Genomic DNA, 12295 nt, shown 5'->3' on the forward strand with positions numbered 1-12295 from the left:
CCTGGCCTCGCCAGCATTGCGCACGAGCCAAGCATGCACCCTTAAAATAGCATCTGAATAACGCGCCCTTGACTTTAGACAACGTTTTTCCTTGTCTGTGGCGGAATTGTTTTTCTGAAACTTCAAAATAGCACCAGGGAACGTTTGCGCTGGAACACGCCTCCTTGTTTCGCTGAACCGCCCCCGGGAGCGCAAGGTCATTCCCTAATTTACCGACATGCGTCTGTCGAAGGAAAAGTCCGCTTTGCGTCCAGTGCAAACTAGGAATGATATAAGTCAACTGCGCTGGGTGCAAGATAGGGCCCTAAATCCCATGTTTTTCAATGGTGATGAACACGCTTCTCTTCTTAAAGTATGTATTGTGCCCCGTCAGCACTTTGTGACAGTGTTTGAACTACTGCCGTTATATCACAACATTATTTTTGGGGATAAATACATGTCCTTGCTATGGTATTATTGTGATTTTCATCAATATACATTCCAAATGTATAGCTATTTGTTAGAATTATATTTTATAAAACTGCTGTCTTGAGAAAAATGAGTAGAGAGAGGGAAACAAAAAGGAGAGAGCGAGAGAAAGAGAGAGTGAAGAGAGGGAGTCTAGTGTCTGCGCATCACTATTTGTCTTGGGCAAGTTAGCTTTATCTAATAAAGTGTCTTTGTATTAAGATAGATACTTCAAACGTTCTTTTGTCTCTACAATCATAGAGGAGGCAGGCTGAACTCACACATTCCTCATGCAATTTATTATTAATAAGTACATCAGTGGGAGAAAGATATCCTGGGGACCAAAACACTCGCCGGGCACAGCATTCATCAAACGTAAACGAATATCACAATATACAGGATACAGGCGCTCCAATAACAGGTAATTGATGAGAGGGGTCTATGGGTGCACTAGATTATTGTTGATGGTTATTATCGTAACATCATTTTACAGCTCAGGCCTAATGATGAACTGTCTGCTCATGGAAACCCTTCTGTATACAACAGCTTCAGGAGATGAATCATGGCTTCTCTTGGTGATAGAAAGCTATATTCCACAGAACGGATCAGTCTTGATAACGATTTGGTTAAACATCATTATGTCCACTTCAATGCCTTTGTTTTTTTAAGAGCAGTGTGATCAATTGCAACCACAACAATTACTCCCCTAACAGAGAAACGAACCACATGCTCACTGGCAAGTATTTACTTTGAAGATTAAATCGTCTGATCCATATTAAGGTGACGACTGATCTATTATTGAGATGACTGTCTCAGAGATGAAATTCATGTGAAAGGGTACAGAAAAATATCAACAAACGATAAAAAGAAACCCAATAAATGATATACGCCAATTGATTCACGTAAGTGTACTCTATTGATTCTGACCTGAGGGTATGCTACATTTACTTTGACCAGGGGGTGTACTCTGTGTATTCAACTAGAATGTATACTCCATTTAAGTTAGTCAGATGTTGTACTCCATTATTGTAATTAATTAGTTAGTATGTCCTGGCTTCTCCCTTACAGGTATTTGAGAGTGAGGGACAAGAACCATCAAGAAGACAGATGAGGATGACTGAGACAGTCAACTAGCCAGTCACCCAACCTCACAACCAGTATGCTCCAGTGTTTGGTTTCTAACAGGCAACACCAGCACTAAAATACATAGAGAACCTCCATCCAATCAATAATGCTTGTCCCTCCAAGAGCTGCAACACGCTACACCAGAGGGGGGGTTGAAGAGACCATCTGTCCCTCTAAGAGTGGGGTCCCCAGTCCCATGTGCTAATCTGGTGGTTATCAGGTTAACACTCATAAACCACAGACAATCACCTTTCACTTCTCCTCTTACAAAGAAGTAGATAACTCTATTTGCTTTTGTGATACTGACGTTCGCATTAACTGTGGGTCCCACCGAACACAAGTCTTTCTCTATTACAATTTAAGATGCGTGTCTGTTTGGCTAGTGTTATAATGCTTTGCATTGATAAAGTAGCTTCTTCTTTGGTTATCGATCTGATGGTTATGAATGCCATTTTCTGGCAGGCGAAACTTAAATAAGAATGAAAGAAGGCTTGGATATAACCCACCCTACCTCACGTTCCTGAAGGACTGTTATAACTAAAACGTTAAACAAAACTTATACAAGACCCCCAAAACTACTACTCACTTCTTTTGAAGAAAACACTTGTTTCCCAAATACGTGCAATATTGGGATGGTTAAGCTTCTGTATTGAACTCATCAATGTGGTTGTAATGTAAGAAAAAAGCTTAAAATGAAAACACGATTCAGTAAAAGGTTTCTCCACTACACAAGCATTTTCCAATGGATGTTTAATTGTTTCTACACAATTGCTGTCTGAGGACACTTCAGTCTTTATGCAGAGCTCTTCAGTATGAAGACAAAGCGCACCTTCTGAGTACTTCTCAGTCATTCACACTAGAGGACTGAATGAGACATTGAAATGATGCATTAAGATGCCACATACTTTTGTAAAGGCTGTGGAGTGGGATGTGTTCATATTGAAACAGGAGGAATAGGAAAACGCTGACTGACAAAAATCAAGACCTTTAGAAACATACCTGTAGAGAATATAGAATAATGTTGTGTTTTTATACTCTTAAAACATTCAACTAATAGAATTACTAAGACACGGACAGTGAAAAATAGTAAGATTTTTCCACACATTTAATCCAATTAAACTTCCACCCACATTCTTTGTTTTTAGTCAAAATTGCTAAAGGGTTATGTCCATTCATCATACAGGATATGATCATGATGTCAATTGTTTCAGGGTTCTATATAATTCAGGTCTCATAAGTATATGAACACATTCCCATCTGTTTGGTGGTGTTGGGTTTCCAACCACACTTAGCTGCTAAACCGCAGTCATGCTAGACATTCACTGCTGTTTAATTAGAAAGAAATAAAGGGAGAAAATGTAAAAACCCGCCGCTATAAAAGTGCTTTGCCAACAATAACATTATCGTTTGACACGCAGCGTGTCAAAAAACCAGCATCGTATCACTGTGGAGAGTCGACCTTTGAAGAGTGTGTGTTTGTGTGCAAAAGTGTGTGTGTGCATGTGTGAACCAGTAATATTAAAACTTCAAACGGTGCTTTTAGATACTCACCAAAGAAATAACCCCTGACACTGCAACAAACAAACACAAGGCACATTTAAATAGCACAAGTTCGAAAAAGTCTGAAAACAAAGTAAGTTGAAGTTCCTTTGTGTGTGAGTTTCGGTGTCTGCTTTTCTGCATGTGAGCGTGTCACAAAGAGCAAAGACATGTCTATTATGTGCAGGCTGATTAAAGCAGGATGGCTGGTGTCCAATCTGTTTTGAGGGCAGCTCAGTGACAGCCTGGCGCATGTCTACCTGCTGCCTCCTCACCGTGTTAGGTGATTTACGTCTGACTCCCTCCGTTTAAGTAGCGCTACGTTCTCATTCCTACCCCGCTGAGTGCCAGGCTCAGAACTCCTGAAGAAATATTACGCTTTGCTGCCAGACTACAGTGACAGCCATCTCAGTGCCTTAAAGAGACAGAGAGTTTAGTGGGAGAGGAGCCGCGAGACAAGGCAGGGTGCGAGGCATCTGTAGGCACGCGGCCCTGCAGAAAACAGCCATTTGATCTAAACCAGCTCTGATTGGGTAGAATGATGTTTATAGCTGGGTAAGAATCGACTTTCAATTAAAAAATGGCACAAGGGGGGGTTGGGGGGAGCTCTGTAAAACAGACGGTAAAATTTATTGAACAACTTTTACAGGGGTCTCGTCTGAGAAACATGTGGCACACAAATGAAACATTTGTTTCGACAGACCGGGTCGCCTGCAGACGAGCAAGTAACTCGACGCCAGGGACTTCTTCATTAACCCTGAGTTCAAACCCACCGCTACACAGCTCTCTTAGTGGGCGAAGCAACAATTTGATGTTTTGTGGATGAAAATAAATACCGTTGTTTTTGAAAAGACTGTGATTTCTCTCTCTCTCTCTCTCTCTCTCTCTCTCTCTCTCTCTCTCTCTCTCTCTCTCTCTCTCTCTCTCTCTCTCTCTCTCTTTCTGCTCAGCCCACTCATATAAGTAATGAGATAGTGTGTCATCCTGAGGCCTTGTCATTTGCCACATTATTATCTCAAAGCTTAAACAACAGCTCCGTCTCTGATGTGGGCTAATGCTCATGCGTATGGTAGGTGTTTTGCTTTGCTGCCGCTCCCAGACCCCCCTCTCTAGTGGAGCCACTGATCACACACCTAATGAACGTAATGAGGGTGTGAATTCTGGAGCCATGCACTGTCAGATGGACATGCTGTTCGCTAATTAGCTTGTAGCAACCTGAACAAAGCCAGCTTGCCGTTATTTCAACCGTTATTTAGACTGCAGCCTTGGAAAGAAACAGGACTCGATTCAGTCAGACGCTACAAACGCACGCCCTCATCTCTGCTTCTGAAGACGACTATAAATAAAGACTGTTATTGTAACCTAATCAAATTACGCGAAATATCTATGTTTGCTTGACAGTTAACGGGTGCTCTCTCTCCGTCTCTTTCTTCTCTCTCTCTCTCTCTCTCTCTCTCTCTCTCTCTCTCTCTCTCTCTCTCTCTCTCTCGTTCTTGTTCTCTATCTGTTTTTCTGCTTCTGTGATTCCCCAGAGGTCTTTTCATTCTTCTCCAGGAGCGGATGGCCCACTCATGCGGCAGCCCCAGAGGTTTTTAACAGAAAAGGCAGTCACATCATTTCAATGAGCTTGGGGTAGACAAAAACCTACCTTTCAGCACATTAGCATCGGCGTGCTACTGTTAGGGCGACAAAGCAGGCACCCAGCCACCGAAAGAGAGACAGAGAGGAGGTGGAGGTCAGTTAGTAATGATAACATTGCGCCAGTCTGGCAGTGTTCAGGATAACAAAATTCCACCCTGAAACTGCCCACCACCAAAGTGATGATGTCATCCATAATGGCCCAGATTAGGTCAAATGTAAATATTAGGTGACAGCAGTATAAAGGCTGACCCCTACCTACAACATTGATTTGGACAGGACATTCAGACTCTCTTTCTATACCTTCAACTCTCCATCTATACCTCAACCTCTCTATGACTCCACTTCTCCTATGTATAGATCCACCTCTCTGTTTATATCTATACACCTCAATTTGTACCTTCCAAATCTATCTATTCCTCCACCATTCTATACTGTACCTGCACCTCTCTATCAATGCCTATACCTTCATTTTTACCTTTCAGATCTATCTGTACCACTGCCTCTCAGTCTCTACCTCCACCTCAATCTATACCTCCCACCTATCAATCCATCCCTCCCCCTTCTGTCCCATCAAATACCTCTTTCCATCTCAATGTTTTGTTCCTTCCACTCTATTTCCCCTGTCTCCGTTCTGTCCTTCTGCCTCCCTCTTTCCATCGCCCCATCTCTATGTCCGACTAATCACCCGGTGAGGTGTAGCCCCCACCCCCTCACATTCCCCCTCCCCCCCCCCCTTCCCCCCCTCCACTCCCACTCTGTCAGTGATTTTTCATCGCCCTTGTTGGGCCGTTTTATGCATTGTTTCCCTGATGCAGTGATTGATGTCGGGGGCTGTGATCTGGGGGAATGAGACGCAGCTCGGCACCGGGCTGGGGAAGGAGGGAGGGGAGGGAGGGGAGAGGATGGAGGTGTCAGGCTGCAGAGGGCCCTGCTTGGCCCCGGCCACTGCTGAGGCTGCTGGGACGCCGCTCACTCACACACGTACACACCCTCATTTACATTTCAATCTCCACCTCATGAATGCAGAGACTCTGGCCGAAAATTAATAACACTGCAAGGAGGATGGCGCCAGGAGAGAGAGAGAGAGAGAGAGAGAGAGAGAGAGAGAGAGAGAGAGAGAGAGAGAGAGAGAGAGAGAATAAAGGGGGTCTTTTTCAAAAAATTTCTTCCTTTAAAAGTGCCCCTTTTTTCCTCTTTCTCTCTCTCCCTCCACTTATTCCCTTTTTCCTCCTTTACTGTCTTTCTCTCTTTCTTTCAGTAGGACGTCCAATGAATGTTATTATAGACAATGCCATACCCAGAGTGACACCAATGCATTTGGGTAGCTGCACCATAGTGTATTTTCACAGTACCAGGGGCGATTTGTCTGGGGACAATTTGGTTTCCATAAAGGATTTAAATGGTTTCTGTGGAGATAGTGGGGCGAAATTTAATTTGTTTCTCATTTACTACAGCAGGTATGAAAAGGAGAAAAATTGGACGTCTGATGGGCTAAAAATTGGTGCTGTCCCTCTGCTGTATCCCCAAGGGCCCAGGGCCCTGCATCATATAGATTGAGTTCCACGCGCCCCCACCCCCACTCACACACACACTCCCTCACTCCCTCCCCAGCCCAGCCCACCCCACCACAACCGAAGCCAATGCACACACATTCGCACACTCACAGACACACAGAAAAACATGCACTCTCTTGCGTGCACACACACACACACACACACACACACACTCCCCTGCAGCCCAGAAAGAGAGAGGGCTGTAACCTTAAACCAACTTAAACAGTAACCTTTGGGGAGGCTGCCAATCACTCCTAAAACAACGTTTACATCGATCGATCTGTCTGCGTGATTTATGGCCTCATTTTACACTAATTGAGAATTAGAGGACAGATTAGTGGGCCTCAACACTTGGGCTTGATATGCACTCTGAGCACTGTAATCTGTCACGCAGCGATGTCCAACACCCTCTTACTCACAGAGGAGGAAAAGAGGGAGGGAGGGAGGGAGGGAGGGAGGGAGCGAGGGAGGGAGGGAGGGAGGGAGGGAGGGAGGGAGGGAGGGAGGGAGGGAGGGAGGGAGGGAGGGAGGGAGGGAGGGAGGGAGGGAGGGAGGGAGGGAGGGAGGTGCGGGGGGATTCCATTCTAATTGAATTTCCAGATAACACGGAAATTAATTTGACACTGGTGAAATTTGAATACAGCTCTGGCACTCCGTGCTCTGGTACGTTATTGTGATATTACTGTGGTTTCTATTCCCCAACTCCACCCCATCTCTTTCCCCCATCTCTGTCCCCTTTTTTTGTGCCGAGCCAGGCAAATACTATTGATCCAAATCACTCTGAGCTGAGAGCTGGCTGAAGCATGGAATTCCTAAATCGTATTTGTTTTCATATTAGGCCAGTTTACCTAGTGCTATCTGGGGCCCGATAAAGAATATTAACGTTCATTTTGTCTGACTGAGTCAAGATGAAGATTCTCTGTATGGGGACAGAATCCCCTCTCCGTGTGGACGCTGGATGAGTGCAGGTGAGCGGCGGATGCCCTGAGTCAACAAATGGAATCGAATTAGGGGCCAGCCTGGCCAGCTCCATTGTCTGGGTAATTTGTCGTCTAAGTGGCAAAATGAAAGCACTCTCCACAACTCTCTGAGCACCTGCTGTTGTGTCACTCATCGCTGTGAGAAAGCGAGAGAGAGAGGAAAACAGAAAATAAGAAGGGGTAGAGAGAGAGGGGACAGAGGGAGGGAAATATACTCATTTAATTTAATCGTTTAAAGAAAGAGTTTTCAACATGCCACTTAAGTGATTGAAATCAATTAAAAAGAAAGGGAGTGAAGGCAAGAGAGAGGGGCGAGGGAGAGAGAGAGGGGTAGAGAAGGGGAGAGAGGGGCAGAGTGAAGAACAAAACAGAAACATTTGACTCCAACTCTGACAAATCCTGCTGAGGCTTAAGCAATTGTCATTCACATTACAGCTCTCTCACAGCCAGATCCCTCAGCTACAGTGTTGCTTCCTCACAGCCACATCCTGTACATCACAGCTAAATGATCACAAGATCACTGCTATGCGTCACCTACATCACAGCTGTCTCAACGATTTCACTGAGAAGTTTCATTTACACATCACAGTTATATCATATCTATATGCCTTTATATCAAAGCTACATCACAGTGACATCACATTTGAGGTATTTGGTATCACAAAGTGTTTGCACATTGTCCAGTGTTCGCTAGCAGGAGGTCTGTATTTAAGAAAAATAAATGATTGAAAAAAGAAGAAATCTAATGTCAGGTCAAAAATGATCTCATGGAGAGGTTTTGATTGCTTTTGTCTTGTCATCCCAAGTCTTTTTAATTATTGTTAGCAGTTTTTGAATGCAGTCATCCAACAGTGTAGTCAATGTAATCCGTTTAAAATATAGTCACTGTAGTGCACATCATTTTGCACCTCATCCCAAACTGCCGGACCAGAACTACATAGTCACTTCCATGAACCGTGGGCACTTCCCGCCTGCACGGAGTGGGAAGTGGCTCTGCTCTCCAGCTCTTTAGCGGAGCAAGAGATGCATTTATCTGCGTAATGAACTTTGGGAGCTTGCTAACTTAATCCTCGTAATGCTTGCAAGAGTTAATTAGCCCGTTCAGATTCACGGTGGTATTTATGGGAATGAACAGATCTATAGCCTTTCACCATTTACACTGCTGGTCTGCAGAATTGCTGACCAAAGTACCGAAAACCACTAAACTACAGAACCTCAATCACCAACCGAAAGATTAAGAACCCCACCGCTATAACATGTGTACAGACTTGTTGAATAGAACACTGGGTGTTCTCTAACTGTAATAGCGTTAAGACTGATATTCGATTCCTTGAATAGATCCCTCCAGGTCTCAAGGATATCGTTCTCCGGCAGAGTGTACTGCCTCTGGCCCCTGGTGCTCTGACGAGACATTCTAGAGCCAGGGAGAACAGTACTAGAGCTGACAATAAACACCCAGGGAACATCACCTACCCTGTGACAGGTGCTCTGCTGTGTTCCACCTCTGCTGAGCCCGGTTTCATGACATGACATGACATGATAAGTCTGGCTGCTAGCTGCTGTGGTCATGGTCGACATGCCCTCCTTACGTCTCCAGGGAAACGTATGCGGCGTGTGTGTGTGTGTGTGTGTGCGTGTGTGCACGTTTGTGTTTTAATTGTGTTTAATCCAGGTGCTTCTTGGGTGCCCCCCAGGAGGGGGTGGGGGTGTGAGGGCTGAGAGGTGGTCCATTGTTATCGAGCAGGCAGCACACGCCAGGTTACAGAGGTCCCTGTATCTGTCTGCTGGCTCATTGCTCATTCAGACCCAGGGGATCCAGGGAGGGAGGGAGGGAGGAGGGAGGAGGGGTTGGGGGGATAACTGAAAGGCTGATGGAGAATAGCTGACAGGTTGGAATGGTCCATCAATAGATCCATCAGCCGGGTAATTTGGAGCGCGTTTAACATACATCAGAGGAGTCTCAGGAGCTGGTATGTGTCTTGTCGTGGAATCAGAGTAAATAACAGTTAAAGATGGTGTCAGTGCTGACCTCGGTCCTCCTGGAGCAGCTGGGGGGAGCAGCACCACAGCACAAATCACAGATGGGGAGGGATTTACACTCTCTCTCTCTCTCTCTCTCTCTCTCTCTCTCTCTCTCTCTCTCTCTCTCTCTCTCTCTCCCTCTTGATCTCTCTCTCTCTCTCTCTCTCTCTGTCTCTCTCTGTCTCTCTGTCTCTCTCTCTCTCTCTGTCTCTCTCTCTCTGTCTCTCTCTCTCTCTCTCTCTCTCTCTCTCTGTCTCTCTCTCTCCCTCTTGATCTCTCTCTCACACACACACACACACACACCAATACACTAGCACACATTTACACTTACACGCATATATTTTTGAGAGAGTGGATGCGAGAAAGGATGACAATGCAAGAAACATCCTCAAAAAATACTCAATATTCTTTTTCTAGAATGAGGCCTGCGATTAGAAATGCCATACACAATTATACACAGTCTACACATGACAAACCATCCAGGTTGTGTTCATATGCTGTTCATATATCGAATGTTAAATATTCAGTTCTTACACATTTCTAAACATTTGATGACTGAATAGAGTTATTATATACATTCTTTCACATGGTGTGATAATGCAAACCTTCATAGAGTGAACTGTTCCCTTGTGCATTGTTCAGAATCACTTACACATGTACACGATCTCTGTCATCCCCCTCTCTCTCTCTCTCTCTCTCTCTCTCTCTCTCTCTCTCTCTCTCTCTCTCTCTCTCTCTCTCTCTCTCTCTCTCTCTCTCTCTCTCTCTATCTCTCTCTTGCTCTCTCTCTCTCTCTCTCTCTCTCTCTGTCTCACACACACACAGACACACAGACACACACACACACACACAGCCACACACACCCACCCATGCACACACACACAACACATAATCTCAAATGGTCCTTTGATAACTTCTTATAGCACCAGAGGGCAGGTACATGAACCTCATCCCCTGTGGGTGTGTGTGTGTGTTTGTACAGTGTGTGTGAATGTACAGTGTGAAGAGCATCACCTTAGGCTAACCCCTGTGTCTGCCACTCATACAAAACAGGTGTGCCATTTTATGTTTGTGTGTGATGCAATGGGTTAACATAACAAAATTAAAAACAAATACACACACTCAGAAAAACGCACACACATACACATGAACACACATGCGCGCAAACATACACGTACACACATGCACACACATACACACACACAGTTATTTGACTCACTGATCTGTTTCCCCATACTATTGAACTATTTGACAAGTCCTCTTGGCCCTAATTCAATTACAGCCAATTAGCCCATCAGGCTCTACATATTTTACTGTATTACACTGATACAATTTATCCTCTGCTTTTTGGCTTTAAGTGCGTGGGGCTCCCATAATAAAAAATGTCAGTTGAAATTAAAATGCGGGTCATGTAATTAAATTTAATTGGATTCTGTCACTTCTGGTGTTGCTGTTGTTTTGATCCTTGCCGAGTGTTTGGAGCTGTGTTACTGCCTCTATGCTCCGCGCTTCATCACAAGAAATGCCCTCGACCCCACCCAACCGACCGCATCTAGACCTGGTCAGAGCTCTGAGCGCTTTGAACCCTGAACGCAAGAGCAGAGAAAAAGCAGGGCCAATTTGGCATTCGTTTATTTACTTAGAAATGCTGCGCTAGATGTCCCCCCCCCCCCCCCTTCCTCTCTGGATTCCTCGTTAGCAGTGAGGAAACTGTGGTGTTGAAGTTAGTTTGGGATTGACTGTCAGAGAGCTGTCTGACCAGTAATATAGTATGTCCAGGTTTTAATGTATTATCAAGAATCATCTCAAAAACAGCATTTCAGAAGTCTACTTTAGAAGTTCAGAATGGTGTAACCTTTCTTTAATCTTTCCCCACACTGGGAGGAAAATAATAAAAGGGACGCAGCAAACATGCAATCAGTTGACTCATAATAAATCTCACAAATGTGATTTGATCTTTATTCGTAAACAAATTCTAAGACATTTCACAAAGAGAAAAAAAATCAATTACATCTCTCTGACAATCTGTCTCCAATTTAAGACGATGGTGGAAAAGATTGTTGGGGTGTTTGTTTCGCAGCCTTGTATTTGTGTCGCTAGAGGAATGAGAGAGCTAAACGGAGAGGTCAGGATGAGATCCACAGTGAGAGACAACCTCGCCCCCCTCAGCCAATGGGGAGGGAGGAATTGAACACGCAGCCCCACCAGACTTGGCAGGAGCGGCAAATCTTTATTCACTGAAAGCCGCTTGCTGCTAAAGCACATTCCCTTTCAATCCATTAGAAGCCTGTATCCCCTTCCCCCCGTCCTCACACACCGGACCCTTTAATTTGACAATGACAAAGAGCCACTTGCAGATTTTAAATTTCATAATTTTAATCTGTCAAGTCTGACATTTAATTAGTGGCTTCCTAACCTGTGTCCGCCTCGCTTCCTGAAGGGCGGCGTTTGTTCCCTAGCGCCGCAGAGCAATCTCTCCCTGAGCATTGGCGAGAGCTGGGAGTGGATTAATATGTATGTACATTACCAGCTGCTACTAAGACAATAGAGCGGGGAGAGCCCCATTAGTTCCTAATCCAGACAGATGAGGTTAATCATTTCTGGAAGTGCTGCTCCAGTAAAACCTGAGTGGATCTCTCTCCCCTTCATCAGCTTCTCATTGGGAAACTGGAGAACCTTTTGTTCTGTTGCTCCTGGAAGGAGAGAAATAAAGAGAGCAGTAGGAGGAGAGAAGGGGGAGGAAGGGGAGGAAGGACATTTCTCCACATTGTTCCCTTACAATGGGGATAGGCTTGATGAGAATCTTCAGACACCTGGACGCATGTAATTTCGCCCCAATGCCTCCCAATGATGTCAATGATGTGAAGATCAGTCCCATATGCACAATTCTTGCATGGGAAAGAACTCAGGTGAGTTTTAGATAACAGTATTTTTCTTGGCTCTCTGTTCTCACCCATGTAAACCTCCCCCTAGTAACTGTTCCTCATT

Source organism: Hypomesus nipponensis, chromosome 23 (assembly GCF_054491055.1).
Source record: "Hypomesus nipponensis isolate SF chromosome 23, ASM5449105v1, whole genome shotgun sequence".
NCBI classification, from domain to species: Eukaryota; Metazoa; Chordata; class Actinopteri; order Osmeriformes; family Osmeridae; genus Hypomesus; species Hypomesus nipponensis.